This window comes from Papio anubis, chromosome 11 (genome assembly GCF_008728515.1).
Source record: "Papio anubis isolate 15944 chromosome 11, Panubis1.0, whole genome shotgun sequence".
Lineage (NCBI taxonomy): Eukaryota > Metazoa > Chordata > Mammalia > Primates > Cercopithecidae > Papio > Papio anubis.
Window position 1 is genome coordinate 7107725 of NC_044986.1, and position 27554 is coordinate 7135278.

At 43.9% G+C, this 27554-nt stretch overlaps 1 protein-coding gene and 2 long non-coding RNA genes across 3 annotated transcripts in view; 2 read left to right on the forward strand and 1 right to left on the reverse strand.

Moving 5' to 3' along the window:
• The window catches only part of ADAM12 (ADAM metallopeptidase domain 12), a 374618-nt gene that overhangs the window by 157922 nt on the left and 189142 nt on the right, over window positions 1–27554 (forward strand). The gene's annotated exons all lie outside the window — the stretch shown is intronic.
• On the reverse strand, window positions 4138–6885 carry LOC103887813. The gene is made up of 3 exons (XR_004177135.1): window positions 6791–6885; window positions 5364–5457; window positions 4138–4206 (listed from the first exon to the last, which is right to left on the reverse strand). It is a non-coding gene; the product is annotated as an uncharacterized LOC103887813 (long non-coding RNA).
• LOC103887814 lies at window positions 5904–10446 on the forward strand. Its single transcript, XR_652052.2, has 2 exons — window positions 5904–7188; window positions 10029–10446. It is a non-coding gene; the product is annotated as an uncharacterized LOC103887814 (long non-coding RNA).

Below are 27554 nucleotides of genomic sequence, written 5' to 3' on the forward strand. Positions count from 1 at the left end.
ACAATAGTGATGGTGGTGATGGGTCAAGTATTGATGGTAGTGATGGTGGCAATGCTGGTGGTAGCAGGAAACACTTATCTTCATAGAAACGTTATTGTTGAATCTGCTGTAGGATAAGCAGTTATTTTCAGAGAACAAGCATCAAGGAGAACAGGGAGAAAAACAGGAATTGGTTCACTTGACCAGTATATGATATGTTCATATTTCCACCCAGAAATGTAGTGCAGTTTGCAAACCTGCCTTAGTTCTTCAGGCCGTAAGCTCTGAGGCCGTAACTGAGTCAGTCATCATTATTCTGTGTCCTGGCACCTGGTAAAGAGCCTGGCACATAGTAATCCCTCAATAAATGTTGGCTCCTGTCCTCAATTACTGAACATTTACTACAAGCCAAGCTCTCTACATGCATTTTTCTCATTTAGCCTTCACAACAAACTTGAATGGGAGGTATAATTATTAACCTTAATTTGCAGGTATGAAAAACTAAGTCTTGCCTAAGGCCCCTCAGCTGGCTGGAGGCAGAGCCAGAATTCAGGCTCAGGCCCATCAGAGTTGACAGCCCAATCCCAGTCCTCTTGTAATGACATGTGGTTCTGGAGCAGCGCCACCACTGCATGCATGTCAGCCATGCCCATGTTGCCTTCACACCACTTGCCAACGCAGGGCTGCACATGCATCCCCTCCACACAGAAGCTCCTCACCAGGCGAGGCATGTGCCCACCAGCCACGCCTGTGCCCACCCAGCTTCTCCTCTTATTCCTGCTCCTGAACTTATGCATTCTTTCCACATGGTTCTGATTCTGTCCTGGAGAGATTTGCTCAGGCTGACATCCACTGGCTGAAAGAACAGCACTCCCACCCTGCCTCGCCTCCCCCTGCTGCCCCCTCCGCCTGCCACCACCACCTTTCCCCAGGGATGATGCAGGGCGCCTGCTGGGCCATCACCTTTAACCCATCTGTACCATGTGCCCAGAGCACCATCCTGGCATGCACGGGCGGTCTGTGCCAGGCATCTTAGGTCTGCAGCTGTTATCCCGTAAGATGCCTGTCCCTGCTGCCCTTTGAGGGTACTCAAGTTGAACCCCAGATGCCCATTTCATGTTTGATAAACTTTGCTCCACACTCCCATTTCTGTTAAAGCTACGAAAGGCTTCGACTTTGTTCCATTTGGAAGGGAGGCTGGAGTTACCACTCTCCGGGCTCTTACATCCTGTTGTAACATCGTTGTAAGGGTTGTGTTGTGACTCCAGGAATTCCCAGTTGCAGTTCCAGGAAGGTCAGAGAGGAGCAATGTTCCCAGCCACAGTTCTGTGAGCTGTGGTTCAGACTGAAGTCTTTTGCTTATTTTGGTGATAAAAGCTGAACATGGTTTGTGCTGAAGTTCCAGCTGGTAATCGGAGTGCTTTCACTGCTTTGTGAAAGGGAATCCAGGCCCCTCTTGCCCTCATTTTGCAGCCTGAACACATGCTCCCTTTCCAGTCCCACGTGTGAAACATGAACACACGCACACCTCCGCCCACTTATGCAGTCGGGCTCGTGGCTCAAAGAGACCAATTTTCCAAATGATCGGGCGGGATCACACTTGGATGACGGAAGTTCTGGCTCTGCCTCTACACTAATTGCTGTGTGATCCCGCACAGGTTTCTTTACTTCTCTGGGCGTGTTTCCTCACCTGCAAAATGGGAACACTTCATGAGGAAACTTCGCAGAGAGCATTCAGCTTTCAAACTCTGACTCCCCAAGTGTGTGGCATATTTTTAAATAACTCCATTCTCATTATTTCCCTTTTACCTCCTCGCTTTGAATCTTGAGACACAACAGAAAACATACACATGGTGCTTTAGCAAAGGCAACCAGCTCCTGGCCACCCTTGCCAGGGATCAGGCAGAGGTGTATGTGGTACAAATGGTCAGGAATGTTTTCCATCCCTGAACAAGCCTTCTCGCCCCTCTGCCACCAGGACAGCCTCCTCTGAAAGCAGTTGAAACAGTGGGCTCAGAGGACCCCGCCCTATTCTGGGGGTGCCCCCTTTCTAAAGAGCTGCTTCTCACTCCCAAACCTGACTCAGAGGTGACAGGAGCGGTATCTGTGACTGACAACAAAAGCCATTCATGTAGAGGGGGAGGGTGGCGGGACTGGCTTGGCTCTGATGCTTCCCTGATATCCGCCTTTCCCAAGTAATTGCTCCCTCATCTCCTGCTGCCGCATCTGCGTGGGACCCTCCATGAAACAGCTGGCTAGGGCTGCAAAGTGCCTCCAGACACGCCCTTCTCCTGTGTCCCTTCTTGCTCACTTCTGGGTGGCAACAGACGTTTGACCTGACTTTGTGACAATGGCTGGCTCTGTAGCAATCCAGGGCCAAGGTGAGCCAGGGAAGGCAGGAAGCAGAGGGGCTCTGGAGCTGGTTGTGATCCAGGTGAAGTCACAGGCTAAAGACTGCAGTATTATGGGAAGATGCCCATGGACCCTCCCTTTGTGACAAGGGCCATGCACCGCCCCCACCACCACCCAAGCACCTCCCCAGCCCCCTCCCCCAGAGTCCATCCCCTAGAGCCTTCCAAGAGCCAGAAGAGCCACCGTCCATCCTTCCTGTGCTTGTTCCTCTCTCCTGCCTGGGAACCCACTTCTCCAGAAAGGCCCAGGAGAAGAGTCCAACAGCTGCAAGCTCCCAGCTCCAGGAAGGCAAGACAGGGCCCTGGTGGAAGGAGATGCCCAGAGCTGGAGGTGTGTCCAGCTTGAGCTCTTCTTTCTCCTGGGACTCCCCTTGCCAGCATGGCCCCAGCCTGGAGCCTGTAGGACCTGTCTAAGAATGGAGGAGCTGAACATGGGGGTGGTTCTAACCCCGGAGAGAGGGAAGGACAGGAGGAGGGGGCCCAAGTCAGGCCCTCTCTGGGCTCCCCTCAGGGCAGTCAGCTCCCTGTCACACCAGAGACCCACCTGGAAGCTACCTTTCCCACATCTCTCCCCAGGCCCCCTCCCCAGGAGTCCAGGTGTCTGGGGCCCCACAGCCTTAGCTGGTGGGGGTTATGAGTTCCACTCTGAGAGGACAGGGCCGGGTTCAAATCCAAGAACCACCTTGTATGGGCTGTACTACCCTGGTCAGTCATCCAGCATCTCTTAGATAGCAGTTTCCTCATCTATAAGTCTAGGCACCAACCCCCAGGGATGCTGGGATGGCTCTAGCTGGTGTAGTACCAGGGTAGGAATATCAGCATTGGCCTCACATAAAGCACAGGTCCAGGCACCAAAGCAGTCACGCCCAACGCACAGCTTTCCCTTCCCTCCCGCAACTGGAGTGTTGCTGCTGAGGCTCAGTAATTGTGACCAAAGACCATGGAGAATTTTCTTTCATGCCACGGTGCTTCTGCCCGGCATGTGTCTGTCCCTGGGCCTGGCAGCAGCCCGCCTCCTGCACCATGAAGTGGTGAGGAAGGGCCACGCGGGCTGCTTTTCTCGTAGTGTAGCGGCACGTGCTGGGAGGTGCTGCTGAGGACATTCTCCCAACATTGCTTGCTTATAATTCCTTCTCAAATTTGAGTTGTGGCCTTTTAAAAATTGTATATAGAAACCTATTAGGCTCTCAGCTCAAGCATTCAAGGGCATTTAAAATAGCAGGTTGTCCTTCATTTTCTTGTGTGTGTTATGTATGTCAAAGGCAGACAACAGAATAATTTCCTTGGAGAAATGGCACCCATCCGCAATCAGTGTTCATCTTCTTGGTGCTCAGAACCTCAGCTGATTTGAGAGAGCAGAAGAATGTGACAGGCAGAAGCTGAAATATGAGAAATACTTCTTTGAAATCAAATTTGAATCTATGTCAGAGCATTATACTTTAGACTTATTAAGGAAGCAAAAACAACTAGATTAAATTACACAAGTTTATTTAGAATTAGGCTTATTATAAGCAAAATCTTCCCCAAATTGTATCCTAAGTAGAAGGACTTGTGAAAACTTATAGATTATAAGTTGATAGGAAAAATGACAGGCAAAATGAAGACTATTTTTTATGTTTGAATAAAGCATTTTCAGTAGATTTGGCAGAGCTGTGCTTTCTAAACCTCCAAGGAACGCAGGAACAATTAGTAAGTATGATGAATCCGCTGACATAGGCTGTTTTCCCTTGGCCTTGTGTGAAACGATGGAAAATTTTCTATTGCAAGTCTCATTTCCCAAGAAGTTGGAGTATGCATTGGATAAAGGCTGAGGTCTCTAAGGAGAGTCAGAAAGCAGCTTGGGATGAGAGAGTATATGGAGACAGGAAGACTAGATGCTTTTTATCTACTGACTCTGAATCTATGAAAGTGTGAAATTGCAGATTCTCAGCAGCCTCTGCCATCACCAACCATTCCTGAAAATTGAAGTCACTACCATGATGCCTGTCTTCTTTACAGTTAGAAAACAACCCAGAAACGCAGGATGAGAGCCCCAAATGGAAGCTTTAGGCAACTTTCCGGATCAGCATGCCGATCGGAGCCAATAAAGGACCCCCAGTGAGTCTGTCGTAGACCAGCTGGCATGCTCGGTTCTGGGGCCACCAGGAAGCCAGGGATGCCACTTTGCAAGAAGAAATGAAATCTGGTATGCCGAGCACTCACTGGGAGTCAGAGACTGTGCTGGGCTCTTCCTCCAACCACCCAGTGAGATAAGCACGAGCCTTGTCCCTGTTTCTCAGATGAGGAAACTGACCCACAGAGAGGCTAACAGATTTTCCCAAAGAAACACAGTGAGGAATGGGGCCATGTTTTATGAACCTGCCAGTTCAATTTCATGTGAGACCTCAAAGGCGAATTGCCCTGAATGAGGTGCTTTTTTTAACAGAAGTAATGCCATGCTGCAGAGATGTTCAAACCCAGCGTCTTCTCTGCAAACAAAAGCTTTATGTGGAAACCCAGAATATGCCATGAGTAATCCTAGAGGTTAGCCACCTATGAGCAGTCCCTGTGACTGAGTACCTTCCAGAGAGGGACGGTGCCCACGGTTCCGTGTGATGCCTATGTTCGCATGTGACGTGTAGGCAGCAGCATAGTTCAAAGTGGGCCGAACTCAGCTGCTGAGGACCTCAGGAGACAGCCATCTGGAGGGGGGGACTTCTGATGGACAGCCAGTGGGTGGCCCAGAACGAGATGACCTCTTGTGACCTAACCTGGCACTCTGGTTCTGAGGGTCTATGACAGTTCGGTGGTTTAGAGGGAAGCATTGGCCTCAAGATACCACCATTGGGCACGTTTAATGAGTGACAGCTTTGGTTACTCTTTTAACATAGTAGAGTTTCATAGTGCCTGGTTCAGCCCTGTCGCTCTTTGGGGAGAATGAGAAGGTCTAATCTCCTGAGAGAAGGAGGATTCCAGCTCCTTTGAATTTCAGACCTGCTTCTTGCCCTCTGTGACAGATTTCACACCTCTGTCTCCTCGGTGTTGGATGCGAACAATGAATGAGTAGCAACTTGCCAAATTCCTTTTCCTTAAGTGAGAGAGAAGACAGATGGCGAAGAGATTTTTAAGCATTTTAACCTTATCCACATGTTATAATATTATTTAAATAGTAGAAACTGGCACATATTAAAATCACCCACAAGTCAATAACCTGAGGATAATAATTGTTATTTTATCTTTTGTGTGCATGTTACATCCAAATGTCAACAGGACTTTTCCTCTTTTTCTTTTTTTTTTTCTGGTGTGTGTTTTTTTTTTTTTTTTTTTTTTTTTTTGAGACAGAGTCTTGCTCTGTCACCCAGGCTGGAGTGCAGTGGCGCAATCTCAGCTCACTGTAACCTCCACCTCCACCTCTTAGGTTCAAGTGATTCTGCTGCCTCAGCCTGCCGAGTAGCTGGGATTACAGGCATGTGCCACCATACCTGACTAATTTTTGTATTTTTAGTGGAGATGAGGTTTCAGCATATTGGCCAGGCTGGTCTCGAACTCCTGACCTCAAGTGACCTGCCTGCCTCAGCTTTCCAAAATGCTAGGATTACAAGTGTGAGCCACTGCACCCAGCCTCCTTCTCTTCTAAATCTGCCTCATACATTTCCTGTATTGCTCCATCATCTTCAAAACTGGAGTCTTCCTTGCCTGAGAACCACCTGTCAAGCCCCCAGTGATGTAGAGAAGCTTTGTTTCATCCCCTAATGGGGTGGGATCAGAATGTGTTCTGGAAGCCTCTGGGCCTCCATGTGGCCTGCTGGAGATGCGTGATTCCCTGCCCCAAGGCACTGATCCTAGGAACCCACAGGTGCCCCAGAGAAAGGGCCTGAAGTTGCTAAGAGGGACGCGGAGGCTGCCAGATTTGCATCTGGGAGGAGCAGCTCCTAATATGTGACAATTATTCCTAGACTTTCCAACTGCTCATGTTGGGTGAGATTTTCAAAGCCAATTATTTTATAAGCAAGACATTCATAACTTTGGAACCCATCATTAGCATCACAGAGAAGGGAGGACACTAAGGATTGCCGTATCTAGCAAATGCAAATACGGGATGCCCTTTGAAACTTGAATTTCAGATTTAACAAAATCATTTTTATAAGTGTGTCCCAAATGGTGTACAAGACATACTTAACAACAACAAAAAATCATTTTTGAATGAATTGATTTTGGGGTGAATTTTGATTTGTATTTCCTCATTTGAAATTCAAATTTAACTAGGCATCCTGTGTTTTATCCAGCTCTCCTCTCCAGGCAACACAAACATGACACAGCGTCCTCATTAAGGGTGAGGGCTGAGAAGCCCTGGGCCAGTTCCTTGCATTCCCTGACCTCTGTTTCCCAGCTATACACAGGACTGTAGTATTTGCACCTACCTCAGAAAGTGCTGTGTGGTGCTTGGCACCTCGTAAGTACTCAACAAATATTTACTGTCACTATTGTTTTCATGAATCAAGGACCCAGCTCTTCAGAGTTAACTAAGCCCTTGTCACATTTCACATTGCCATGCACAGACGCACACACGTGTCTCTGAAGAGTGGAGGCTCCCGAACGACTCACTGGCCCTGTGGGCATGCGTCATCCCTGAAGGAGACCTCTCAGCCTCCTCCTACACGGACTGAGTCTCTGCTGAGGTTCAGAGTCATCCTAGTTGGTATGGCAAGGAGCTGCTTTATGACCACTGCAAATTCCAGAATTTTCCAGCTCCTGTCTCCCCGTTGGTTCCATCTCATTTCCAATTCCCAGTGGCCTTGTTTGGACAACTATGATTCAGGTAGATTCCCATTGATTGTCTAGTTCAATGAAGAAAACCCATTTCCTATTTTGCCTGCAAACTGACAATGTTTTTTACTTGCCCGGAATTGTCTGATAATAAGAGGAAAGTCTATCCAAAAAACAAATATTTCTTTAAATAGGTGGCATTCATTAATGTATGCGTTAAATGGATGGTTTAACTAACAGCATCTAAATTTACTCATTGTCTCACAGAACCTAAACTTTGTGAGAAAAGTTGACTTCTAGACAATTGCAACATATCTATGTCAATTATAAACTATTATATTCAACTAAGGTTGTTCAACTATAAGGGTTTTCAACAGAAACCTTTGAGTTGTTAAAATAGTAACACTTACAATTGGATTTATGGACATTCCTTTTCTCTATAAAATGTGGACATTTTATAGCTCTGTCAATCTTAAAGAAAAGAAAAAGGCCATTGGTGTCTGTGTTGCAGATAGGTAAAGAGATTAATGCATGGCCTGATTAGCAAAGGTTCCCTGCTGGCCCACAGGGAGAAAAGGCATGGGGGCGGGCTGAGGTGATGTGTCTGCCACACCAGTGGTTCAATCTGAGCAGAGCCTCCTGAAGCAGGTCACCAGGACCTCTGTTGGAGGAGTTAAGGACGACTGCAACAGGCCCTCATCTCAGAGGTCACACGTCGTCAGGCGTGACATCTGGGGTAATAAATCCTTTGGAGGTTGTAGCAATGGATTTTTGTTTTTGTTATTTTTCATTCCAAGAGCAAACCCCAAATAGCCTCAGCCACGTGAGCTGCACAGTTACAGCGAAAAGCACGGGACCTGTGAGGTTCTCCACGCCGGGCACCACATTCTGGCCCTGTTACCTACTGCCTGCAATCTGTGTCTCATTTGCTTCACCTGTAAATTGAGGGGAACGTTACCTTGCAGGCCTGAGAGGCTTCAATGTGATGTCTGTAAAGCATCAGGCACGAGGCCAGGCATGATGCAGCTGTGCAGTTGATGGGAGGGAGGCGTTGGCATCAATATTTATCACAAATATTTAAATGACTCGCTTTTATCATAACCCCGGACATCTCTACAGATCCTAATTTGGCAGCTGCCATTCTTATCCTAATGCCACATGAGAACTGGGATGGAACAGTACATTCTGCCTCCGGAGGGTTTGTTTCTGGGGTTCACATTTGCGTCCAAACATTGGATGTCCTTTGAACCCGGATAATGCAAATATGAAGCCAGTGCTGTGGGATGAATGCGTGAGGCCCCGACAAGGCAGCCCCATTGCCCGGCACCTTCGTGCTCCGCTTCCCGCAGCACCTATTCCAAGGCCCTTTCACAGAGAATGAAGGTTTTGCTGTCTGTTCTGCCTCGGGTACCTCACAGACCCAAGCACCTGCAGGGAGGAAGTACCAAGATGCCCTCAGCATGTCTGTTGTTGGCTGAGAGTCTGCCCAGAAAAGTCAGTGCATTGCAGTTAGTTCCAAGTCCAACTCTTCTATTCACCAGCTGTGTGACCTTGAACAAGCCTTGGTTTCCCCCTCTGTAAAATGGGCATAAGAATACCTAGCTTGGTGAGTTGATGTGGAGTTAGGTGAACAACATAGTTAGAAGGAATACATGTCCATGTTTACCTGTGATGGCCCAAGTTATGCCTATTGTCAGGGCATGTGTATTCATAGTGTCCCTTCTCACTCCAAATGTATCTCAGTGTGGATGATGGTTACCACACACACATTCAACAACTGTATTTTGCTTTTGTTGCTGATAATGATTAATGATTATAATCGTAATCATGTCACTGTTATTCCTAGCAGCTCAGTGTGACTGAAGTACATAGTACCAAAAAATCCTTATTTACATTATACTTTGATGTAATTAAAAGCTTCTTATATTTCCAACTAGAAAATATTGTAATTTTTTTTTTTTTTTTGAGAGACGGAGTCTTGCTCTGTCACCCAGGCTGGAGTGCAGTGACGCGATCTTGGCTCAGTACAACCTCTGTCTCCTGGGTTCAAGCAATTCTCCTGCCTCAACTTCCCAAGTAGCTGGGACTACAGGCATGTGCCACCACGCTCGGCTAATTTTCATATTTTTTAGTAGAGATGAGGTTTCACTGTATGTTGACCAGGCTGGTCTCAAACTTCTGACCTCAGGTGATCCACCCGCCTTGGCCTCTCAAAGTGCTGGGATTACAGGCATGAACCACCGTGCCCGGCCAAAATATAATTTACATGGAGCAAAACTGTGTGGTGGCTCACGCCTGTAATCCCAGCACTTTGGGAGGACAAGGCAGGTGGATTACCTGAGGTCAGGGGTTCGAGACCAGCCTGACCAACATGGAGAAACCCTGTCTCTACTAAAAATACAGAATTAGCTGGGCATGGTGGTGCATTCCTGTAATCCCAGCTACTAAGGAGTCTGAGGCAGGAGAATCACTTGAACCCCAGAGGCGGAAGTTGCGGTGAGCCAAGATCGCGCCACTGCACTCCAGCCTGGTCAACAAGAGCAAAACTCTGTCTCAAAAAAAAAAAAAAAAGGTCCAAATGCACAGGCTTTTCCTGTTTTCCTGTGATAACTTCATAAATTTGAGGTATTTATTTTTCTTCCTTGTAGAAAGCTATGGGACTGATTATTTTTCTCAGTAACCTTTGCTCTCTTCTGGGTAAACTTTAGTTCATCTTTTCAAAGATTGCAGTGTATTTAGGACATTCATTAGGTAATTAATGGTTAGCCTTTTATAGTTATTATTATAAACGTGCATTCATCTTAATCAGTTTTCTTCATTATAAAAAATATTCCTACTTTCATGGTTTTACTAATTAAACATTAATTAAACATTGTTTTATTAATGTACCAGGATTTGTTTGCTGACATCCCTGATTCTTGAGCTCAGAGTTGGAAAGATGAGCACCAAGAAAACAGGAGAAACAGAAAAATATTCTTAATTGTCACGTGGGATTTCAGGCAAAACCACAGTGCATGGGAAGTTATAGGGAAAAGGCCTCAAGAACTGAAGATTCAGGGTGTGCATGTGGATGAGAAGCCCTTTGGGGGTACCTCATGGATCATCTTTCAAAATCTGGAATTTTCTGTTTGGCCCCAAGGTAATGTCCTCTGGCCTTCTGCCGGGGTCACCCTGGTGGCCTGGCTAAGTTCCAGGCAGGGAGGGAGGCCACCTCCCTGACCTGTGAAGCCCCCTGGGCTTTTGATATACATTCAACATTCCAAATGGTCAAAACCAGAGGCATCATTAATAAAGGATGTGTCGGAAGGAACATTTGAAGCAGTGTGATGCATTTCACATGACGGTCAGGAGAGAAGATTTATGATCCTGGAGGATAAGCCCTTTTCCTGGAGTTACTCAGACCTAACAGTTTCTTGAGACTGAAACAACAGATCTATCACAAGCTGTGATTTATGTAAAGGCTCTGATGGAATACATCTTGGCAGGGGCGAAATTGAGAGCTTTCGAGCTCTGTAACAGTTGGGAAACAAATGGCTAAGCCTCAGCAGGCTGACTTGTGCCTGCCTGGAGTTTGCTTTTTAATCTTTATGGGAATTCTTTGAACTTCGGAGTGGGCTTTGCTGTTGTAGGAAAGGCTGTAGCTCATCCTCATTGGCTAGGGCCAAGCTTTATCTTCCCAATTTCATTACAGTGTTTTGCACAAAGTAGTCACTTAAATACTGCTGGGATGGAGTGAGGATTAGGGCCCTTAGCAGGAAGACCTAAAACATGTCTACAGAAGGCACATCCGTGTATGATTTAGGGAGTTTCACAATCTTCTCTGTGACCTCTCAGACTGTTTTAAAAGAAGCAAGCTGTGAGCAAAAGCTTTTTAACACCAAATGGCAAAGCAAGCCCTCGAAAGGGGAAAACAAAAGGCCACAATCAGATGACTTGGGGAAAGGGGATCTTGCTGCCTCCCTGGGGTGGGTTCATGGCTATGACAATAATACAGATGTCTTCAAGGAATGCAAGCATAAAGCTTTAGCCAGAAACCAAGGGCAACTCATGAGCTCTCACTAATCAAAATATTGATGCATTCGCGAGTACCATGACCCTTGGCTAACACCCCTGATTTTTTGTGCTGTTTACACAAGTCCTTAAAGCTGTTGTGGTGCCGGGGGTGACAAATACACAATTTACTGTCACTGGTACCCACTCTGCTTTTGAAGAATGGCTTAGTTTTCATCCCAGGCTTGAGTGTTGCATTTGAACTGAGTCTCTGTCGTCCTCATTGAGTTCTGCCCTCCCACCTTCCAATGGCCGTGCCTGCTCTCTTCTCCTGCACTTTTCCAATTTCTTCCTGGCCTCAGTTTACCTATCATGTATCGCTTTTTATATAAAGGTTTTCTAATGGCCTAGTCCTTGGTTAGCACACCTCCCTCACAGATTCCCACACAGAACCTAAGCCCTTGATTATTCTATTATGAGCTGTGATTTCAGGGGGCTCTGAGCTGAACTCCAAACTCCTCAAGGGGAAGGCCCTGTCCTGTGGCCTCCCCCAGATATTTAACATGGATTGAAACCCTGAGTTATGGAAGGGCAGCCAGAGCCAGCGAGAGGCCAGAGGAAAGAGGAACGCACCATGGGATTGTCCCTGCACCGAGGACATACCTCCTTCCCCCACCACCCCTGTCGGTACTGCGAGTGAGGAGTGTTATCCCTCCTGTGCCAGAAAGGGAAAGGCCAACCAGGCCGTACAGCTAATACCTTCAGGAGCAGAACTGGTTTGGAGCCAGGTAACCCAGAACCACAGCTAAGTGCCCCTCACAGAAGTCACACATGTGAGCGGGAAGTGTGGGTATGGGGAGGCTGGACTGGACAGACGGGTGTGGTCACACAAGCTAGAGGACCTCCAAAGCCAGCCCCAGGGGCTTGGACCAGGTGCCGTGGGAAAATCGGTGTCAGAGAAGGCTTTGGGACAGGAAAATGGCCCAGCGAGGGACTGACTCTCCCAGGTGGATGAGAGCCGCCAAGGTGAGGGTAAGGGATGAGGCGTGGAGGCCTGGGAGGCGAGCAGCCGAGTGGCATTCTAATCCAGCCTTCAGGCATGAGAGGTGGGCTGGGCCGAGGGTCCCATTCCAGAAAGCTGCTATTCTAGAGTCAAAAATGGTCTGTACATGGCCACCTGTGATTAACTAGGACTCCAAGCTGAGTCATAATGAACATCATAGATACTCTTCTCAAAAACATTGCTCTCATCAATGGCCCAATTTATTCATTTTCTAAAAATTTAGTGCTTTTTGCCATGTAACAAATGCAAACAGAAACTCAATCACTGCAAAAGGGTATTGTCAATCAGTGAATCTTCCTCTGATCACCTACTCCCAGACCCTCCAGAATCTTTTAGAGGCAACCACTGCTTCCAGTCTCTCATATACATTTACAGAGACAGCCCATGCATGTTTTAACACAGCTGTGTTCTGCTATTGCTAATAATGATGGTGATGAGAATAGTAGCAAATATTTATATAATAGGTACTACTATATCAGGCACCATTCTAAGTGCTTTATAAATGTTATCTCAGAGGAGCACTTTGTAGCAACCCTACAAGGTAGAAACTCTTACCCTCCCCCACTTTACAGATAGAGAAACAGAGGGAGGGGAGGGACTTGGCTAACTCACGTGGCTAATGAAGGGTGGAGCCAGGATGTGACCACATAATCCTTGTCATTCTGCATCTGGTATTCTGCACATACGACCACGGACAATCATTCCTTAGTAGCTGTATGCTTCTTCCTTCTTGTTTTAATGCCCACACAGAATGCCACATATTCAACGAACCCTCATTCATCTAACCAGCTTCTTATTGATGCTCCTTATTGCATTTAGTGGTTTTTGAAGTGATTTATTGGGTCATGTTATAAAATTGTACTTTTGTAATCAGTATGTTGTTTTCTAAAGAGTGGTAGCAAAACTTTTGCTAAGCCTGGAATTCACCTCGGTTTGGAAAGCTGATTTCTAATAGAAGGAACTTGCCTTAATTTGCTTTCGCTATGTCTATGGAAGGACAAGGCAGCAGATGGTCCCTGCTTGAAGGGGTAAACCAAGCAAGAGTTCATTCTAGCATTTTGGCAGGGAAATTTTCAAGAACATTGTTAAGACACCTGCTTGGTGCTTCAGTCTGAATGCTTTAGGCATCTCTGGGAGCTTTTCAAAATATGTATTTTCACTCACAACAGTAATTAGTTTTAGTCACATGAAAATTTAAGGATAAGAATATTCAGTTTTGTGTTAGTGGGTAATTTAGCCTGTGCATATTTTTATACCCCAAAATTGTTCTGCAACCCTCATAGAGAAAGTGGTTTTGGGTGTATTCAGTGGGTGGCTTATTTATTTCAACAAGTTGGCAAATTCTAGCCTATAATTTCCAAGAGTTCCATTTGAAACAAATGTTTGATCAATTATTAGCTTCTTGTTTTCCTGCTTGTCTTGCTAAAACACTCAATTAAAAATTGTTCAACAGATTCCTTCTGGCACATAATCTGGGGATCATCTCTGAAATTTCTTAGGCTGAAATTAGATAAAACGAGTGTGTTCTATCTAAAGAACAAAGCGTATGCACATCACCTCATGGATGATCTAAATTTATGTTGTCAAGTGAAAACAGATAACCTATAGCATTTTATTGTTTATAAAATTCTGGTTTATGATGTTTTGCCAGAACACAAATGAGGTTACTATATTTAGTAGATCCTGCAGCTAAGCCCTCTCCTAAAATAATGGGTACATTCCTTCTATAAGTATTTATTGAGCACCTATTATCTGCTCAACACTGTGCTAGATACAACAGGAAAAAAATTATGAACCAAGTGTGAATCTTGTAGAGCTCTTGGAAGGCTTTGAAGGGTGGGGGTGCACTTACTAAAGATCCCTCCCACAATTCTGTGAATGTAGTAAAAACCACCAAATTATATGCATTCAAAGGCTGTGTTTTATGGTGTGTGAGGCATATCTCAATAATGCTGTATTAAAAAAAAAAAAAGTTACTCTGCATGAGAGAGAATGCACAAAAGGCAGGTGGTAGGACCAAGCTCAGGAGTCCAAACACATTCTTAAGCATTTAATCATAACAAGGAAGAAAAAGTCTTAGCTTACCATGATAGCAAATTTGAAGATAATCCATCTCCCCATAATCAAACTGCTCTTTTAATTAAATTCAGAAGAATTCAAATGCTCATCCTTAAGATATACCTGTGTCAGTGGCTAAAGATGATAAAATTAGATTACCAAGGCAAGACTTGAGAAACCAAGATAGCCCAGTTTTCTTCATATATGTAAGAATAAAATGGATTGACCCAAATAAAATAAAATAAAATAAAATAAAGAGGAATGAAGAACTGCTGCTTAACTCTCCATCAAGTTTTATTTGCTTTTCAAGATAGTTACCAAAAGATAAACCAATGTTTAACCAAGATAAGTACATCTTAGTTTTTTCACAAAGGTGAGGGGCAGAATACATTTAGAATATACATTTTATTCCTTGGTTCAAGATAAAATCAGTAGAATTTAGTCACTTGGAAAATGACAGCATCATGATCATTATTAGAACAAATCATTCTTGTTTCAAAATTCTAATTAACCCCAGCTGTGTTGATTCAATATGGGCACCTTACTCAGGTTGAATTTTCACATCTATATATGAAACTTTTTTTGGAGTTTGTGAATGAATATGCATAAAAGAGGAGAAAATCCTCATTTGGAAAGTGGGAGTCTGCCCGTGAATCTTAATCGCCAGTGCAGTACCTGGCATGGCAATGCACAGCCAGGCTGTTGAGCTGCACAGCACTCATGCCTGGGAGTGAACAAGACCCAAACTCACAACCTTTCCAGGCAATGATGAAACCCCAGGTAAGTCCTTATTCCCTCCCCATCACCCACATTCTTCCTCCTACTCTGGACTTCACAACTGCTCCAGTCTAAGCACATTATTTGGACAGATTTGTTTCACGTAACAGAAAACCCAACTCAAAATAAGCACAGAGGGTGTTTATCAGCTCATGTGGTTTCCCTCATTCTACTGTACTTTCCTCTGCATAGTTTTCATTATCCGTCTGGATCTGTCCACAGGAAGCAGAGATAACTATTGGCAGGTCCAGCATCACGTGGTCCAGGAGGCAGAGATGACTATTGGTGGGTTCAGGATCACATGGTCCAGGCGGCAGAGATGACTATTGGCAGGTCCAGGATCACATGGTTCAGGAAGCAGAGATGGCTGTTAGTGGGTTCAGAATCACATGATACTGGCGGGTCCAGGATCACATGATCCAGAAGGCAGAGATGGCTACTGGCTGTCCAGGATCATATGGTTGAGGAGGCAGAGATGGCTACTGGCAGGTCCAGGATCACATGGTCCAGGAGGCAGAGATGACTACTGGCACGTCCAGGATCCCATGGTTTTTATGTTCTTTCTCCTTTGAGAATATGTGAACTCTCTTTCCCAGTGTCCTTGGCAACCACTGAAAGAAGAACTTAAGTGAAGCACCCAGCTTTTGAGGACCAATTGCAGAGCCCAGGAGGGTGGGGTATGCCGCCTGGCTAGCTCCATTTGGCAAAGGAATGGGAACAAACACACTTCAGGCAAGTTTTGATGCAGCTATTTGATATCTCAGTGATGGGTTCTGTACACCTGGACAGGGAGTGCCCTGAAGGGAAGCTCCACCTTCATTCTTTCTATGGCGTCACCTCCAGCCACCCGTGTGCACACCCTGTGGCTGTAAATGGCGACAGCGGCTGCTATCCCTCACACTGTAATACCACAGCCCCAAACAGAGGAAGAGAGAGGAAGCTCCTTACACCACAGTGGCCCGAGTGGCACCAAGACCCCACCCTTGGTGGAGTCAACTCCACCAAAGGACAAAGATTGAAAACAGGAAAAAGGCAATTATTCAAAGGAAAATATGGAAGATATTGGCAGAAAACAGGGACCAAAGTGCCACCTAGCTGGAAGCCACCCATAAATGCCCCTCATAACCTTTCTATGATTTCCCAGTCTGCCAGACTTCTCACAGCCTTGCCCCTGCCCTATCAGCCTCCCTTAATGTCCAGAAAAGCCCCACCTCTGGGTCAACCCAGCCCTCTGCTCTCCTGCTCTGTCTCCTCCAGTGTAGGTTTCACTGGTGGAAGGAACCTTTCCCTAGACATATGGCTGAACCTCATCCAGGCCTCTCTGGAGACCTTCCTCGTGGCCCAGTTATCATCGTCCACATCCACGTTCATCTCCTCCACCACCTTCTTCACTGGACTTCTTTTATTCAACAGTCAGGAGGACTCATCCTGTCAGCCAGGAAGCCTTCCACGACATTCTGTCTGTGCCCCTTCCCCCACCCTACTTGTTCCACCTTGCTCTTTCCCATCTAGCATCTGGCATGCTGTGTGATCATTGTCTCCTCCTGGACTGAACCTGCCAGGGCCAGGTGCTAGGTGACTCACACGGGGCTGATGTCCAGAGCAGGGAGGAAGAAATTGCTATAGGGGCTGTCTCTCTCAGGTTGAGGACTTGGGGAGGAGTAAATAAAATAACATTTATAAAATGACTAGCACAGTGCCTGGCACAGAGCAAAGCATTGGTCAGCAGGAGCTGCTGCTAGTCCAGCTTTGTCACGTGCTATTTCTGGAAGAATGAAATGGAGTTCATCAGTCAGAGATGAAGGGAAGGACCTTCCCCATAGAGGGTCAGCCCAGGAGGAGGGGAGCAGGCATGAATGTACCTGGCAGATGGGGAAAGATGGGAGATTCAGTCATCGAGTTGAGTGTTGCATCCGCAAAGTCCAAAACCCAAGCCTGAGAGTTAATGTAGTACCCGGAGGATCCCAAGATGTAGTTATGTGAATCTGCATTAATACAGTGATCAAGGAAAATAAGTTACACATGAGGAGTGATCGGTAGCAGACTATTCCCAGTGAAGTTGTGTGCTAGCTAGGATAATCAGCTATCTTTTGAGCTTTTCATGGGTCCAGACCTCTAAATCTATTGCGTCGTGTTCTGCTATTGAACTTAGTGTTCATAGGCTTGGGAGTTGTGGTAAAGGAAAAGTAAACAACTTCTTGTTTTACAAAAGATTTTTCTTGGATCATCTGTGGCTTAAAACCTGCTTTCAGGATAACAATATAGGCCTTGTTTTGTCACCCTCTTTCTGAAAACTTTTTATATCTAAAAATAGCTGTTGACAGAATGCAGCTGAAATATTTGGATTATTTCGACCATCATGTGATCATTGCCTTAAACTCAACAGAGTTTGTAAAATCTGACTCCTGTGTTTATCACCATCAAACTATGACAAATCATGTTACGGTTATTAGGACAAATTCTAATAAATTCTGTGTGACAATAGGATACCCCAGTGATTTATTTTTCTCACCATCAATTATCTTCATAAATTCTAAAGAGTAATCTCTGCTTAAGACAGTTTTGTCTTTCCTACCAAGACAAGAAAGGAACAGCACTATGGATCAGGTAATTGTTAGGCATTTTTATCAGTTTGAAACAATTTACATATCCAACAGAATTTTATAGAGGTGTCTAAAAAACTTATACCCAGGAATGCTACAATAATAAAGTTTTCGGAAGCTGCATTAGCTTTTTCCCCCTTTTCATCAAGGTGTGAACAGTCTACATTTTCTGGAAGTAGCCATAAGAAGCAATTAGAAGATGAAAATATCCCTCCTACGTTGATAGGACTTTGGCTTGCTGCCAAAATTTCCAACAGTGAATTGACAACGTTCTTCTTTCCTTGAGATTTCTGATTTTCATTGCTCTCTTGCCGGTCTCAATTTTGACAGCAGAATAATGAGTAATAGAAAAGTTTCATTAATTCTGGAAAGAAATGTCCTGTCATTTGACAATTCTCAGAGAACATTCTTACGACAAGAAGTTGGCACATAACTGAGGAAAAAGCTCAATTTGTATAGGCTAGGGGATGTGATCACCAGAAAGATGTGGGCGGTAACAGGAAAAAAAAAAAAACTTGCTTTTTTTTCCTTTCTATCCTGCAGTGTAAGAGTTTCTGATGGATGTGATTTAAAGAAGTGTACTCACTCCATTGGGCTTCATAGCATTTCCCTACAAGTATCAAATGATCATTTTAATCAGGTTACCTGATGGTTCTGTTTCTGCTCAGTCTTCCTGTGTTGTGAGTTTCCATTCTCTTCTACCTGAATTTTGGAGTGTAGATTCTATCCCCCAGTGAGCATGTCATAGAATTCCTGATGGCCAGTCAGCTGCCACTGAAAAGTAAAGATAAATCCTACTTTTATTTTTCTTTACCTTTACTTCATTAAGAAATATATGTGTGGTGTGCCTATCCTGTGCCTCCCACATTTATTTGTGCTTATGCACAATTGCATATGAATTTTCAAGAGCTCTGAAAGCCATCTGACCAACCAAGAACCAGTGTCTGATGAAGCTTGAACAGATTTCTTACCCTCAGCCCTATTGACTCTTGCAGAGGAGGGGATAATTCTTTGTTGTTGGGGGTTGCACTGGGCATTGCAGGATGTTTAGCAGCATCCCTGTCCTCTGCCTGCAGTCTGCTCCCCTGATTGTGACAACCAAAAGTATCTGCAGACATTGCCAATGTCCCCTGGGTGGGGTGGGGCACAAAATCACCCCATGCCCCATTAGGAACCACTGATTTAAACTAAGGACCTTTTATGGTGGCTTCTTTAAATCTCCCAGGGAATTCTTTCTCAGCTGATAGAAGTATTTCCTTTATCAGAGCAGCATAAATCCCACATCAAGAAACACAGAGTTTGAAAACTGATATAATCCCCTACATAAAATCTAATTCTGTGAATAATAACTTTCTTTATTTAAAATGTAAATTATCAGAAAAAAATTACAGAAATCATTGAAATATGTTCCTTGCAAGGCTGGCTGTCTACTATTTTTTCCTTTTAGTGTTTTTCATATTGAAACATGTAAGAGTTTCTGTGTATTTTTGTAATCTTATCAACAATATATTCTGGAATTTAATCTCTAATTCCTGAGAGATGATGACAAGGAGATGAGTGGAACAAGAATCTGGAAGAATATTGGTGTTTGAGCAACCATTTAAATAAACAGCAGCTGTAATCTTCTTAGTATCAGTAAGTAATCTTGAATAATATAAACTTTTAAAGTTCTACAAAAATATTAGCCACAAAAGCAATTATATTTTAGTAACCAATTGCTATATGAGTCAGTATAATTGGAGCAGAAGCAATCATATTTTATATTGAGCTTATTAGTAACAGACAAGGTCCTGGGCAGAGTCCTCAATACCAATAGCATTTCGAAACTGAGAAAGTAACATTGGAATTGCACAGATGTATGTTGAGCACTCTTTGAGAATGTTCTCTTAAATGATCATTTTAGTGTGGTTTCACATAAAATATCAGACCTGAATTATAATAGCTTGTATAATTTGCACTATAGCATAGCTAAGATTATAAGAAAAGATCCCAATGCATGATCATTTCTTAGTGATGAAATCAGAAGTATGGCAACTCTACTAATATGTTGGGAGCCATTGCATTCTGCCAATGAGGCACAATAAACCTCTTTCCCTTTTCTGTGTCCTGTCTCCCCATTCCATTGTTTCCCCAAGCTTTCTCATCTAAGATCTCAGGGTGTTCATCTGAAGTGACTTCTAGTTTATGTTCTTTACCCTTGCTTTCTGTATTAGTCCGTTTTCACGCTGCTGATGAAGACATACCCAAGACTGGACAATTTACAAAAGAAATTTAATAGACTCACAGTTCCACATGACTGGGGAGGCCACACAATCATGGCAGACGGTGAAAGGCACATCTCACATGGCAGCAGACAAGAGAAGAGAGAGCTTGTGCAGGGAAACTCCCCTTTAGAAAACCATCAGATCTTGTGAGACTTATTCACTATCGGGAGAACAGCAAGGGAAAGACCTGTCCTCAGGGTTCAGTTACCTCCCACTGACTCCCTGCCACAACACATGGGAATTCAGGGAGCTACAACTCAAGATGACATTTGGGTAGGGACACAGCCAAACCATATCACTTTCCTTCCTCATTGCTTGCAGAGAATTGCAAAGCCGACAGGAGAAAGAAGCCCCTCCTACTGCAACATACTTAGAACTCAGAGCATGATTCTTGCATGTTTCCTTCTGGAAATGTTAGTACTTGCCAGCCAGGTAATCTTATAATTGCCTAGTGTTTGGTCTTAGCAGATACAGATAAACATCCTGTAATAGAAAACGATGTACTTTTTGAGTCAGCTGTGGTATGTTTGTCAATGTTTGATATGAATACACATGTTCTAGAGGCAGCAGACTGGGGGTTTCTCTTTACTCATGGGATGTTATGATTAACTTAATTCCTTGCCTGAGTGCTAAGGAGTCACCTCTTTTATTTTGATGCTTGTGTTTGAAAATGTTTTCGAAATTGATTCATGTGTCTCCCTAGACTAAGCAGAATAGTGTCCCACCTGAGTATACTTTAATCGTCTATTGTTTTGGGATTTAGGATCTTGAAGCCTCTCAGAGTCAGAATTTCTGGTGTGTAGAGCAAGTACTTTTAGAAAGGGTCAGAAAGATGCATGTCCATATGCTAGTTCTTTGGACTAGTGATTTTGCCTTGCAGTTGTTTTCTTACAATGTGTTTCCCCTCAATAAAGAAGGTTTAACCACAACACAGCATCAGAGGGTTTGGAGGTCTAGTTATTTGGGTTCAGGTTAGACCCAGCTTTGCTATACACAAGATAATTTGTTTAGGTGCTAGAAAAAAATTAGACATTTTTCCAGACACATGAAGTCTAGCTAAGAAAGCCAGACAACAGCCTTCCCACCAAGATTTTTAGACTATGATGTGTTATTTTTTTATGTGGTTGGGTGTATGTACTAGTGTGCATTATTAGAATTTATTCAGATACCAGTGATGTTTTGTCTATAAAATAAATCATGTGACCAGACTATCTCAAATTAAAAAAGATATCAACTGAAAAACAATAAAAAGAAATATCTCCAGGATATACTGATCAGTCTTTCACAGACAGTAACATGTTATACATCGTCTGGAACTAAAGAGTCATGAAGTAATGGAAGGGCAGAGATACAAGAAGTCTGCAAAATTTGAGACAAGATTCTATATCTTAGCCTGGGTTTTGTCTTTACTTTTGGAAACTGCAATGAGTGTATATTTCAGACACCTGATGCTAAGCATTCCCTTGTCCTGTGGAAGCCTATCCCTTTCAGAAGGATGCTCTGCGTGACAGACAGATCAGGTTTAAGAAACCTACAGATCCTGAGTTGGCGTGGGCTGAGCTGAGCTTCAAGAAATGGTAATAAGCCAGTGGATTTGGGAGATTTTTCATTTTAGGTTTTACAACTCTTGCTGACATTAAATTAAGACTTTTGCCATCTTATATAAAGTATATTCCAGTGAGTCAGCTCTTCTAACTTAAGAGGAGTGAAGTTGTTTTTTTTTTAAAGAAAAAAAAAAAAGAAAGAAAGAAAGAAAAGAAAAACATACAGTCAAAATTATTTTGGTTGCAAGTGATAGAAAACCAACTCAAACTGCTAAAAGAAAAGGTAATGGGTTTTGCACCATATAACTGGGAAGCAAGCTACAACCTGCTTCAGGTGTGGCCTGATCCAGGGGCTCAGAATGTCATCATGGCTCTGGCTCTCTGGTTGTCTCTTGGTCAGATTCTCCTGCTATGCTGGATGACAAAAGCCATTGGCATCCACAGATCACACACTATTAGCTATAGAACTCCAGGGGAAAGGTACCATCTTTCCCAGGTACTTGCTGGAAAGACTTGAGGTGGTGTCCAGATGGCCTGGCTTCAGGTGCCTGTCCCCGAGCCAATCCACCTTGACCAAGAACCTGGGGTTACTCTTGGCAAATGTGGTTCTCATGCCCATTCTTGTGACTGTGGCTGGGTTCTAACCTACCTAAATCTACTTAGAATAGCACAGAATTGGGTAGTTGTGACAAAGACTGTGCGGCCTGGAAAGCCTATAATATTTGTGATCTGGCCTTTTACAGAAAAAATGTGCTACCCATTTGGTAGGTAAAATAAGCCCGTATATAGGACCAACTTCATGAGTGTGCAATCCAAGTGGTCACACAAGACCCCATCCCTAGAAGGGCCCCATGGTTGGTTTAATGCTCTGCTACCACCGTCTTTACATTCTTAATAATTTATGAACAAAGGGCGCCACGTTTTCATTTGCATTCCCTTGAGTTGCTCATAGCCTAAGCTTTGAGGGATGAGAGGGATTTCCCAGAGGAAAAACGCCTTGAAGACAGGGTGTGAAGCGAGAATCTGCTTTCTATTCGATGTAACAGAATACCCAACCCAGAGTGACTCGGCAATGAGAAGCTTACTGTCTCACGGACGCGGTCTCCCAGAGGTGGCACTGCTAGGTGAAGCTAATTCAGCAGCTGACAGCACCTGAATCCTGGGCCAGCCTTTCTGCAATTCTCTGGGCTTTCTGCTAGTCACAGGTGATGGAAAGCTCCAGTTCCAAGCATCACACCTTCACCCAGCAATGTCTAATGGGGGGAAAAGGGAAGCCATGTTTCCTGCCTTGGACTGCCCTTTTTGTTAGGGAAGAAAATGTTTCCAGAAAGTTTCCCAGCAGATCCACTGACTGGAGCTGGCTCCCAGGGGTGGGGAGATTTCCATTTCTAGCCTCTGAAGTAGGAGGTGGCTTCTCCATGAGGAACCAGGGGCTGGAGATAGGAGCTGGGGGTCAGCAGCCAAGGCATTCGCAACTGGCAGCCTTGCATCGGCAGCTCCTACTGTGAATAATTTGCTGCAGAATTCCTTCAACTCCTGAGCAAACTCCTGGGGACATTGAAAAGATGACTTAGTTTGGTTCATACACACACACACACACACACACACACACACACACACACACACAATCTGATTTGCTTGATTTCTCCAAGAATACATCTACTGCAGAGAGTGAAGTCCATCACCGACAGCTACACGCTCAACATAGAACTGGGCCATAGTGCAGTCTTTGTGGGTCACACCCTCACATTGCCCAAAGTTATGAAAGTTATTTTTTAAAATAGTTCTGCTAGGCAGTTTCTGAAGAATTTGTGGGAGTAGGAAGGAAAATTGTACCTCAAAAGATATTTGATCAGATCCTGTCACATAAGCAGAGGGTATTTAGGGTATGTTTGTGAAACATGATTTCTTATCTAAAAATTGAACAGCTCTTCAGTAAAATGGTATTTGATGGTTTGGTAGAGTTTATGCCCAAATCATTTTTCTTCCTGACTTCTGTATTTCTGCGTATTTATGCTTCTATATTTATTCAAAAAGAACGTCTGAAATGTGTAAAACATAATTTTTCTTGGCTGAAGCACCTCCATTCCACACAGGAATTTCACTATACTTGCTTTTTATAAAATAAAACGTCTGTTGCAATATTTACCTTAAACATGATTTTAGTTACAACTGAACCAAGCTATTTCTTCTCCTTCAGACTGTAATTCCTTCTAATAGATGTTAGTAGGAAGGCATATGACATATTAATATGCATGTCAAATAAAGAATACGTTCTGGTTTCTTATAGGAAATTACTACTACAATCCCTATAGATTAAATACAATTTATGCTCTGATTAGTTATTAAGGTAAAAAAAACTTTCAGTTTAGAAATAAAGGTTTTTCATGGTTTTTACCGAATTAAAAGCCTGACCATCGCTGTCTCCATACTTCACTCTTCCTTCCTTACTCCTTCCCTGATGACAACTAGTTGAGCACTTGAACTTTCACAAAAGATGTCTAGTTAAAAGGGACTAGTATGAAAGTTTGTACACAATTTCCCCTGTATTCTACCATCGGCAATGATGTGAAAATTTTTAACTTTAATTTTTAATTGCAATGTGAAATAAAAAGTCTTGAATGGAGACATTTTTTCTTCCAGTGGTTTAAAGATCGCGTCTCACTTTGACCGTTGGAAAAATGTTAGAGCCGTTTCAGAGACACGTACATCTGTGAACCTGCAGTTATCTGGGGACTTTATACAACTTGAAGTCACTTGAGTTCTGTAGACACTCAGAGATGATGAGAATTCTGTTGACGCAAAACTTTTTTGCCTCTTGGCCCCGGCAAAATTGCACGTTGTGAGTAGTTTGTATTTTTAGTTGAAGGTTTTGCTTTGGAGTTCAACTGCAATTTTACTTTCGTTGTCGTCTTACATCTGTAATTTTGAGAGAAAGTTTTTAAAAATATCTTCAATCCGCTGCAGCAATTACTCTGACTGCAGAGTGACCTTTATTTTCTTCTGGTTGAAGAGAGAGAGAGAGAGAAGCAGTAGAGCATTTGGGATTTTTCAAACCATCAGATTATAGGGTAGGACACCTCAAGATAAAAAAGCAAGATTTTCAGACTTCGTAATGTCATTGGATAGTCATTAAATTTATACAAAATTACAGTTCAGTGAACTTAAGGATAGGCTGAAAAAGGTAAAAGTGGTAATAATCAGAAAGGCTGAAATCTGGAATCAATTAACTGAAAACAAATTAACCAACAATTATGGTATGCCCTGTTTATTTTTCTAAAGATCTTGAAATAAAGCAAAAGTTTTCCACAGGTACTAATAGCTATAAACCCATGGGAATAAGTTTTGGAGTCGAATTTCCCCACATGGGGTGGATCTCCAGCCACAGTGGAAGAAGAGTCGACTGAGATGTTTGGAAGTTTTAATTGCCAAGGCATGAAGACAAGAGTGGATGGAAGTGGACAAGGAGGCCTGTTGCTGGTGCTGTACATTCTGTGCATTGCAGCTCCAGAGCCTTTCCACTGGACGAGCTCTGACCTTGCAAGGAGAAGGGCCGCCCACTCTTTCCCTGGATGTTCTTTATGTGAACAACAGCGTTGTTGAACTAGCCTGCTGCCTCCCTCTGGGGTAGGCCTCTCTGCTCAAGGTGGAAGGTCTTGCTCAGAGCCAGCACCTCTCTGCTTTTGTTTCTGTCTGGTCTTTGTTTCTATCAATGGGAGAACCTTGGCCCTCTGGGTTCTTACCACTTCCCTTTTTCTTTCTTCATTTCACCATTGTATCTCCAGGTCTTCGATCCACTCTAAGAACGGCTTCTCAGCTCTGTTCCTTGTCACCACCACTCTCTCATCTGGTAACTACATCACGTCTTCCCTGTACATCGCCAGTTCCCCATCTCCCAGGGTGCCGTAATGAAGCACCACAAACTGAGTGGCTTCAAACAACAGAAACTTGGTCTTTCACAGCTCTGGAAGGCAGAAATCCTAAATCCAGGACTTGTGACTGCTGGCAGGGCCACATTCCCTCCCAAGGCTCTGGGAGCTTGCCTCTTCCACCTTCTGGTGCTTGCCTGGAGTTCCCCAGTGTTTTTGGCTCGTAACAACATCACTCCAGTCTTTGCCTCCCTTGTCATTTGGCCTTTTTCCCTGTGTCTCTTCTGTATCTCTGTTTCATCTCATGGCCGCCTCCTCTCTGCGTGTCTGTGTTCAAATTTCCGTCGCCTTGTAAGGCCCACACTACTCCAGTGTGACCTCAACTTAGCTTGGTTATGTCTGCAAAGAACCTATTTTTAAATAAAGTCACCATCACAGGTGCCGGGAAGTAGGAGTTAAACCTATCTTTTTGGAAGACACACATCATGTTATCCTTTCTCACATGCTCCCTTTTTCTCACTCCATTGTTCAATAACCATTTTGCCTGTGGAAGAAATTCTGACTACTTTAGCCTGATGCTCATACTCTTTTCCAGCCTGGACAACCGCACCTTTCTAGGGTCACTGCCTATTACCTCCCATATGAGAACCTTATGCCCTGCCCAGACTGGTCTACTGTTTCTAGAACATTCCATCTGCATTTACAATATCTGTGTCTTTGCTTACAGCTTCTCTGTTGCTTTGATTTAACCACCACCACCCTGCCCCCATCACATACACAAAATCTAAGTCCTAGCAACTCTTCAAGGTCCATCTCAAACCACATCCTGGGCTCTTTCTCTAGAGTCTTGGAGACTCCAACCTATTGAGAATCCTCTCTCCATTGAACATTCTGAACCATTTAGAGCTTCTCATCTGGTGCTTTGTTGCTGCTGATGTAGCTCTTGCCATAAATAGCTAACGTTCCTGGAGAGTTCACTCGGCGCTGTAACTGAGCTCTTGGTACACATTATCTTATTGGCATCCCATGGCAGCTCCACAGTGTAGGAACCATTATATCGTGGTGTTGTGGATTAAGATGCTGAGGCTGAGGGAGGCAAATCCCTTGCCCAAGATCTCACCAAGTAGTGGGAGATGGAGCCAGGAGTCTTGCTGATTTTTCTGACTCCAAAATTCTGGTTCTTAACCTCCAAATGCTCCTGCTTTTATTGGTGTTGGTTGCTATTCAATGTCATTTTCATATAGGATAAACTTCCTGAGCCTTGAGACCATACTTGAAGGCATCTGATCCTGTTTGGGGATCAATGTCATGGTTACTAACCTGTTGCTCCATTTTCAAAGACAAAATCCGTTGAGTTAACTGAAGACCTAGGAAGTCTGGAGTCCCTCCTGCTCCCTCCTGGTGCCCTCAGCCCATCCGGTCCCTGTGTGAGCTGCACTTCTTGCCAACCTTAACAGCTTGCATCTGTTCCACCTGGTTATGTGAAATACCAATTCATAGAATATTCTGATTAGTAGAACAGTGAATATTAAAGAGCATCTCATAGATGGTAATGGTCTGGTAACTAGTATCTAAGTCAGTGTCCTTCCTACTGTTGATGGACTATATACATAGATCATGGTGTGTGTAGAAGATCCCATCGAGTGGCTGTATTTTGTGCCAGTGGGCATTTTGTTTTTATTAGTCAATCATTTGACCAGAAAGCACTGCTTTGATCAGATGCACACTGTCTGTTTGTTAATAGAACAAACCTTAATGCCTATCTCGTGGTCATGCACAATCTCAATTAGCTAGAGAGAGAGGGATGGGATGACTTATTTTAAAAGAATGCATCCTTATTGTTTCATTATCAGGGAATATTACTGACATGTAGAAAAACTTTTTATGTATTTCATTTGTAATTCTAAATGTTTATTTTTCTCTGATTTAGTAAAAAAAAAAAAAGTAACTCACTGAAGCCTAAAAATGAAATCTTGGTTTTGTTTAGATGTGTAAGACGGTCCGAGACACACTGTGGGAAGCAGCAGCAGCTTCCCACGGACAGGGTCACATGATGCATGGGGCTGATGACACTTGATGAGCAGAGGTTTCTGGGAGCATTTCTGCGGTAGAATCCCAACACATTAGCTGGAGGCCAGAAGGGGCTGTGAACCTGACCATACGGCTGAGTCATGGGTAGTCATTGAAATTGGCTGGTGCCCGTTATGCCTAAAATGACTCATGCACTGCAAGCAGATATGATTGTTGGTG